This window comes from Mauremys reevesii, linkage group 5 (assembly GCF_016161935.1).
Source record: "Mauremys reevesii isolate NIE-2019 linkage group 5, ASM1616193v1, whole genome shotgun sequence".
NCBI classification, from domain to species: domain Eukaryota; kingdom Metazoa; phylum Chordata; order Testudines; family Geoemydidae; genus Mauremys; species Mauremys reevesii.
Genome location: NC_052627.1, coordinates 64,039,892 through 64,048,605, shown reverse-complemented (window position 1 = coordinate 64,048,605; position 8,714 = coordinate 64,039,892).

Here is an 8,714-nt window from a genome sequence, read left to right as displayed (position 1 = left end):
TTGCTGTCTGCACGTTACCAAGCAAACTCTACTACTGCTGAAAATAACAGCAATATTCTCCCACCACTGCCACATAACTATGAGACATCAATCCTACCTTTGACTAGCAGGATGAATAAAATTCTGGTCACAAAGACAGATACGCACCATTACCCTAGCAGGACTGAAGCAGGAAAAATTTCCTTGGAAGTATCCTAACCTTACCCATCTCAAAGGGACCAAACTGTTAACAGGAAACCAGCTAGCAAAACAAAACAGCTTCTGAAATCCATCAACAAGGCATACTCCATGGATACCATAATTGTGGCTTTTTTACAGAATGACGGAAATTTTCTAAGGGTAAAATCGGTGCATCAGATTTCAGATTAGATTTCAGATCTTAAATCTAGTCAGACCAGCTGCTGACATATTTCATGTTATCTTGGTATTACAAGAAAAAACTGTTATTTAGGAAAAGTACATGATTAGTGTGACACCCTGGCACCGCAATGTTCACCATTGTCATGTAAATAGGATATGTTTTGCACAAAGTATGCCTTGTGAAGTTTCATTCTAAAAGTGTTGATCTGCTAGACCTTAATATCTCATGGGATTGTACATGCTATTGTCGTATGTGAAGTTATGAAGTTTGGCTATGTATGTGTTACTGAAACATGTTGTGAGGTTGAAAACACACACAAGCAGCCTTTCAGGTAAAAGTGTAAAAAGGCCAAACAATGTTAATGGCTTATTGAGGAAATTCACACAAGCACAAAGATTACCCCAGGAACTGTGTACAAAAGAAACTTCTCTGAGATAGCACTATACAATGGTAACTGTTTGACCCAGGTCACAGCAAAAGAGCTTTCCAGCAAGTGGGAAGAAGCTATAAAAGGGGGGAAGTGACATCACGGGGGAACCTCACTCTCCCTACAACAACACAGCTGGAGACACCTGAGGAAAAAGACTGAACTGGGGGAAGTGTCCCAGGCTAAAGTGATTTCTAGCCTGTGTATGAAAACATGGGAAACTCAAGCTGCAAAGTCAGGGCAGCTTGTGCCTTAAGAATCTGCCAGCCTGTTTATCACCCACGGTGAGAATTTGCTAATTCATATCCTACCTATCTAGTATTTTAAGATCAGTTTGTGGTTTTGTTTATTTACTAGGTAATCTGCTTTCATCTGTTTTCTATCACTTATAATCACTTAAAATCTATCCTTTCATATCTAATAAACTTGTTCTATGTTTTAATCCAAACAAGTGTGCATTTGACTAAGGTATCTGGGGAAAATCTCAGGTTCATTACTACAAGTGTCCATGGTCCTCTTCAAATTGAGGAAGAGGCAGACTATTAATCCCATATACTGGCCGAATTTGATCAGGGCAGCATGGTACTGCTCTGGGGTCCTAGGCTGGGAGGCTGGTGGCTAGACAGCCTGCATATGACTGCAGGTGTGTGTGTCTCTACCTGTATGAATGCTGGTGAAAGTGCAAGCTTGCAGGGCTTTGCAATTTGTCATGGCAACACAGTGTAAGAGGGAGCCCAGGCTAGTGGATCAGAGGGCTCAGTGATACCTCAGTTCCAGGTGGCATCCCCGGGGGGGGGAACCCATCACAATCAGATCTTTGTAGATTTATCTTGGTTAATTCTGAACCCTGAAAATAAAGAATATCCTCCCACCACTTCAAGCAGATTTTAAAAAGAGGTATTTGGAGACTGTTTAATTGCAGTATAGATGTTTGGGCTCAGGTTAGATCCCAGGCTCTAGAGCCCTGAGAGGTGGGAGGTTCCAGAGTTCGGGTTGCAGCCCAAGTGCAAACATCTACACTACAGTTAAACAGCTCCACAGCCCAAGCCCAATGAGCCTAAATCATCTGGCATGGGTTAGCTGCAGGTTTTTAATTACAGTGTAGACATACTCCAAGTTAACAGGCCCTGGGTTTGCTAACCAAGGGTTTGAGTGTCTACACTCATGTTTAACTCATGTTTGCTAACCAAGGGTTTGAGTGTCTACACTCATGTTTAACTCATGTTTAACCCTGAGTTAGAAATTGTTGAACCCTGGGTCCCAACCTGGGACTCCAGCATCTAAACCATCTAAACCCATACCCCAGACTTCCTAGCTCTAGCTCTTTGTTCAGGGTACAGAGTGGGAAAACTTGACTGTCGAGAGGACAAAGAAAGTTGGCCCATGGGATTGTGGAATAATTTTGATGGACTCCCAGAGTATGAGTCCACTGAGGCTGCTTCTACACTGCAAAGAAATAGGGCTTGAACCGTGAGCCCTGGCTTGACTCAGGCTCGGACTCTCCAATCCCATAGGGTCCTGGGTCTCTGGGTCCAAACCTGAGTTAGAAGAATTCGTGTGGAGATAGAAGGGGCGGGGAGGGTTAAGCTTCAGCCTGAATTGAACCCTGGGCTTATAGTATAGGACAGACATATCCTGGTGGGTCTTGCATGTGATGGGCATGTGGCTTAATGCCTTGGGCAGTGGCTTCCATTGCTCCAGCTATCTTACTCCAAAAATGAGATTAATTGCTTCTTGCATTTAGTCTGAATGAAGAGTGCCCACAGCTTTAATGAGGTCTATGATTTTTCTGTATATAAAAGACATGCTTGATGTCAGCCCACTAATACCTTCCAGCATAACAATACTTTTAAAAAGCTGACCATTAGGTATTTATGGAAAAGGTATAGTATAGTATGGAAAAGGTTAACAAAAACCAATCACAGTATTAAAAAATGTAATTAAATAAAAATGTATTTAAAAGTATTTAAACAAAAGTCACAAAATAAATGTGTTTGCATGATTGGAGCTTAATTGTGAACATTAGCTGGTTGATACTGATTATTTAAGCATGAGTATAAGCTGAATTTTTACTATAATTTAAACAGTTACAATATATTCTTTTAAATCATTGAAAATTATTTAGCTTTTTAACATTAGAGTGAATTTCTAATGGGGATGGGTTTTGTGTGCTGGAAAATAGCTCGGACAAAAAAATGTCACTACCACGCCTCTTAATGTAGAGTTGAAGGCAAATGGGTGAGGGGGCCATGCCCTTTCAGACATAGCTTAATTGGGAACACTAGCATTGCCAACAGTGCTATCCACCAGAACCCACTCTGCTACCCAGCATCTTTTAAGTATCACTGCCCCAAGATCTAATGGTTTTTGTATAATCCTAATTGCTTAGAGATAACAAATTTGCGAAGACAACAATCAGATTAAATGAATTTAGACCACGTGAACAAACCTAGCAGTATGTAAATGGATTTACACAGGATAGGGTTAACTTCACATACGGCAAAATTCTGATATTCCTGTTGATTGCATTATTTATATTGACTTTATCTAGTTGTATTATATTAAATTGCTGGACAATAGTTACACTTTCCATGTCGATGTGAATCCTTATTCTCTGTGTAAATCTAAGTAGTTTCCACCCCTAAAACTCCTAATGATTATTGTAGAGTTTTGTATTAGCTTTTGTCCCTTTATTTTTACCAGCCTTGCCATTACTTGCCCATATCCCTACTGGGATATACCAGTTTCACATCACTTTAACTCCATTGATTTCAACAGAACTACATGAGCCAAAAACTGATGTAAAGCAGAGGAGAATCATGCTCAATAGTTGTTTTTCTCCTTGTTAGTCAATATTATAGGTTAGTTGCACAGTAATATTTACTATTTGATTTTATTGTTTATTAGAGATTCTCATCTACTTTTGTTTTGTTATTAAATCTTCAAGCACTCTGACAATACTGACAGACAGAACCTCTGATTCTCCAATTAACAGCTTTCATACTTTTTTGTCTGTGGCCTTTGTGAATAAAAACTCAATCCTGCCAAGTGTTGAGCACACCCGTGAGATATTGACAGTTGCTCAGATGCTCAGTTTCCCAATTTCCCTTTAATTTCAGTGGGACTTAGGTGTTCAGCACAAGGCAGGTGTGCTCACCACTTTCAGGATGCCTACCATGAAGCAGCCCATAAGGCCACTTAGCCACTCCTCTTGAGGTAGGCACTTATTTAGAAAGCATCAGCTAATTATTGATAAGACAGGTAGAGGGAGGAACATCAGTATTAGTCAATATGTGTTTATTTAAAAAAACACAACACTTACTTGATAGAATTTGTGCACCATCATTAGCCTACATCACCCTGTTACCCTCCTCCTTTGTCACACTCACTTGTGATACTTTATTTCAACCTCCATTGGAGGCACTACAAGTCAGGCACAATGGTTTCCTACAGTCCTCTCAACAGGTTTCTTCTAGATTGAAAGGTTCTGTCATTTAGAGAGTTTCTCTGTACTTAAAATGGGGACATTACCACTGAAACTGTTAATATTCCTTAATACAATAAAAGCTTGGGGTGTGGGTGCAACCACTACACATACTGGTACATTACCTGGTACAGAGTCCCAGCCCTTACTGAAATCCTAAATTGTACCCTAATACCAATAAGTAATAAAAAATGTTATAAATGATTTAGCAAGTTTATTTATGACAAGAAGATATGGCTCTTGTTTCTGACAGCAAACAAGCTTTACATTAAACCACATCTTTAAGGGGGGAAGAGTGCTATTGTGTTGATCTGAACAAATAGATCTGCTTGCATTTTTGTTTAGAAATTTTTTGAAACCCATATTAAGCCAAGGGGTTCCTGCCAGTAAGAAGCTTGTAACTGATTTTTTGCAAATATTGTTTCTGCAAATTAATATGTTTTCTTAAACCTTACTTTTATTTTATTTTCATCAAAAAGAAATAAATATTGCACGAGCATTACAGCTTGTTAAATAAATCTTTCACACACTTCCATGCACACAAATAAAATTTGGAGGTGGGAAAAATGGAGGAGAAATATAATTTATTTGTCTTCCCCAGACAGTCTGCCCCTCAGCTATTTTCTTCCCTTAAATGCATAGGTTCTGGTACTAGGGGTGCAGCGCCCCCTAGCTTGAAGTGGTTTCTATTTACAATTTCGTTCAATTGCTCTCAGCACCCCCACAATCAAAATTGTTCCAGCACCACTGCTTAAATCCTCCCTCCTTACAATGGTGGTCTTGAGGTTGGAAATTATTGGCCCAAATGCATCTGTTCCCATTCTATCTGAGGCCCACTAGAGCTTCTCCTCTAGGGTTTTCTAAGGACATCAAGTAATTGCTTCTTTATCTTCTGTCTATGAGAGGGGGACCACAAGGGAGAACCCCTACAACCAACACACTATAATGTTCATGGAGCTGGTCTCAGTGTAGCTCTTCATGTTAGCTTTCCCCACACAACTTAGGTTAAGTGCCCCCTCACAGTTTAGCTTATGGTTCCTAGTGATCCCCTGACGACTATGTGCTAAGTCTTATTAGACAGCAGCTGCCCCTATTTCTTACTACAACAGTGACTTCAAAATAAAGGGAATGTCTCCCTTACTCACTGCTTAGACTTTAGCGAACTAGTGGATCCAGGCAGTTTATTGATCCCACCAACTTCCACATTACAGATAAGTGGATAGTGATACACATCTTCTTCAAAGAAAGATGGAAAACAGCAATTTAACAGCCCTACAAAACCCCAGCAAAGAGGGAACAGCCTCAGGAGATAGCAGTATTGTGGGGCTAGGTGTGAATGTGGAAATCAGATCTCTGAGGTGGCTTGAAACTATAGGATAATCTCCAAACTTCAGGGGTAAGTCACATAAATATTTCAGGTTTGGGCTCTTAACTATTCCAGACAGAAATGGAGAAGAAAAGGGCTGGTTCTAGTTTTGCAAGTTTGTAAAGTTTTGTTTTGCAAATACCAAACAAGGTTTTTTAAAATATGAGTCCAATTGTATACTAAACCATTAAGTCTGAGGACAAAGGAGATGGTATTTTACCTCTAAGAATGTTGCTTTTAAATCTAGTGCTCTCCCGTCAAGCATTATTCACAAAGAATATTGTATCGTTAGAACTGATCTCATGCCTAACTAGTTTAATTATTTAAACAAAAAATGCAGTGAATTCTCCAGTATAAAATACATTTTGTAGTTACCAAGACAGAATACATGAATGAATTTCCATGAAGCTCTTTAGCAATGCTGTATTATACCTATCACAGTTTCAATATCTACCCAACTGTGAACTGTTCTGACGTCTCTCGGGGAGGGCTGCCATTTTAATTCTATTTCCTCAGCAGGAACTCCAGTCTGCTGCCTATGGTTTGTGACAAAGAAAATGCTAGAGAAATCAACAGATGAATTCACAAGAAAGGTTAGAGTATTTTGTTGTTTAAGGTAAACTCTGTTACTGACAAAGATTTAAGGAGTTTATTTTAAGGCTGGTCCACTTTTCCATAACAAAAGTAAGCAAGAACATAAAGGAAAGATCTCCTTCAGCCCTCCATCCCAACCACCTATTTTCTTCCTGATCTTTCATTAGATAATATTAGGAAATATATATTTAAAAGATAACATAAAAATCAAATATTACCAATATCATGTTACAGAGAGAAGGTAGGTGAGGTAATGTCTTATTGGCCCAACTTCTGGTGGACCTCACCCACTTTGTCTCCCTAATAGCTGGGACCAACACGGCTACAACAACTTTGGCATATTGGCAGAAACACTGAGATGTCCGAGCAGCCTTCCCCATTGGTGTCTGGCAACACCATGAGTGATTGTGAGAAGAATGTGTATTACATGTTGATGGCATGTCACATTATGAGTACCTTCCGAGGAAGTCTTTTCCCAGGTCATCTTGCTCCTTTAACTATGTAGACAGCACAGCTATGGTCACTCTACCTCAGAGTTCATCTGAACACTCAACCATTTTGTTTAGGTCAAGAAGACTTTGTTTCCTGTGCCTGATTATTCTTCTCCTTCTGTGGCTTCTGATGCTGATTGCTGGCTCAGTTGTGCTTTGGCTGACTGCTGACCATTGACAGCAGTGTATGTGACTGCTTACTGAATCTTGCCAGGCTATTTTCCTGCTGGCTCAGATTTCCTCATTCTGCCTGCTGACTCTGACCGCCCTGCTTCCCCTGCAGTCGCAGCTCACCTCATTCTCTCTGCTGACACCTGCTGAACCCTGTTGAACTCCTGTCAAAACTTTGGCTTTAGCAGCAGATAAGTGTAAGATCACAAAGCAGTGTTATGTTGCTTTGAATTAATTTTTGCTACAAGTTATGCAAATTATTTAAATTAGGTGCTGCCTGGGGCTTGTGGGAAGTTGCTGAAGTGTCCTACATTGTCACAATATTTGCATGACCCTGACCTGTGTGTGAGGAATATGAGGAAAATGTAGATCCATCCATTATTCATTTTGCAACATGGACGAAGTGGAGCAGCATCAGAATATCATGGAAGTTTTGACAGGTGCAAGTGAGATTTTCTATTATTCACTTTCAAGAAAAACCTTCAGAGTCTAATAATTAATTACATGTGACACAGGTTCAGTCCTCAATAAGCTTAAATGCTTAAGTAGAAAATACACAGTGCAGATGGTAAATGTAAATGCTTTGCTGAAAATGCATACTTAGAGAATCAAAGAATGTGCTTCCTTTGAAGAATTAGTTTAAGGCAAACAATGATATTCTTCAGTGTTACAGAAAACTGGTATAGAAAGGACTAAAGCCATACCAAGAAGTGAAGATATAAATTCATTTGTCACTGCATCTGTGTTCAATGCAGTGTTTTGGCAAATATTTTTTAATAGTTATTGCTGTACCATTACAACCATGCTGATAGATAGTATCATAGTCATTGTGTGTGCCCAGATGCAGCAGCCATAATACTTAAGCATTAATGTCACAGTGGTCATTTGATGCATCCTGTCCCTCTTTGGCTACAACTGAATATTTGTACGCATGCTGGTATTGTAGGAGTTCACCGTGACACCAGGCATTTTTATGACTGTGTTTTAAAGAGAGAAGTAGGCTTGATCTGTGCTCGTGCCACACTATAATTTTTATTTTGAGTTTTAGCTTCTTTACATGTTGTAATTTTAATTTTACATCTTTTTCTGAAGCCACATTAAAAAGAGTAGTTTAAAAAAAGGGGGGGAGTAACAATTCTCAGGTTGAATATATTCTGTGTGATGTAAGCAGTCCTGCTCACTACCATAGCACCCCCTAGCAAGGGTCTTTGTCCTTAGTATTCCCTGTCACCTCTTAGCCTTCTAGCTAAGTCATGTCTAGCCTGGATCCCCTTTCAGGGGTAACAAGAGTCCCAAAGAGAAGTCCAACAAATGTTCATATAAACAAAGGGTTTTTCCACCCTGCTTGGGCTCCTCTTCAGTCTGCCCTCCAGGACTTACTCCCAGCCCCTTCTGAGTTACCTTTTAAGTCTTTCCAGCTCTGGAATAGAGCCCTCGCTCATAGGTTCCTTCCCCTCACAGTCTCAGTCTCAGTCTCAATCTCAATCCCTCTTCCAGACCCTACTCCAGAGCGTTGTGCAAGAACACAGCTTGCTCCCTGTTGTTCTATCCCCCTCTTGAGATCTCTTTAGGGGGCCCTTTATGAGGCTCAAGTTTTCAAGCTGTCAGCTGACGCCAATAAACCCTGCCCCCTCTGCCTAAGATAAAGTTAATTATGGCACAGGTGAGATGATTGAACAGGCCTGGCTAGGCTAGCCCCAGGCCTTAAAGGGTCAGGCCACCTCATTACAGTAATTTATTAAGATCTATAGCAAGTACACATTTTTATTAATACCAAATTAAACTCCTATGTAAAAAATATACACATTGTAAATAATAAA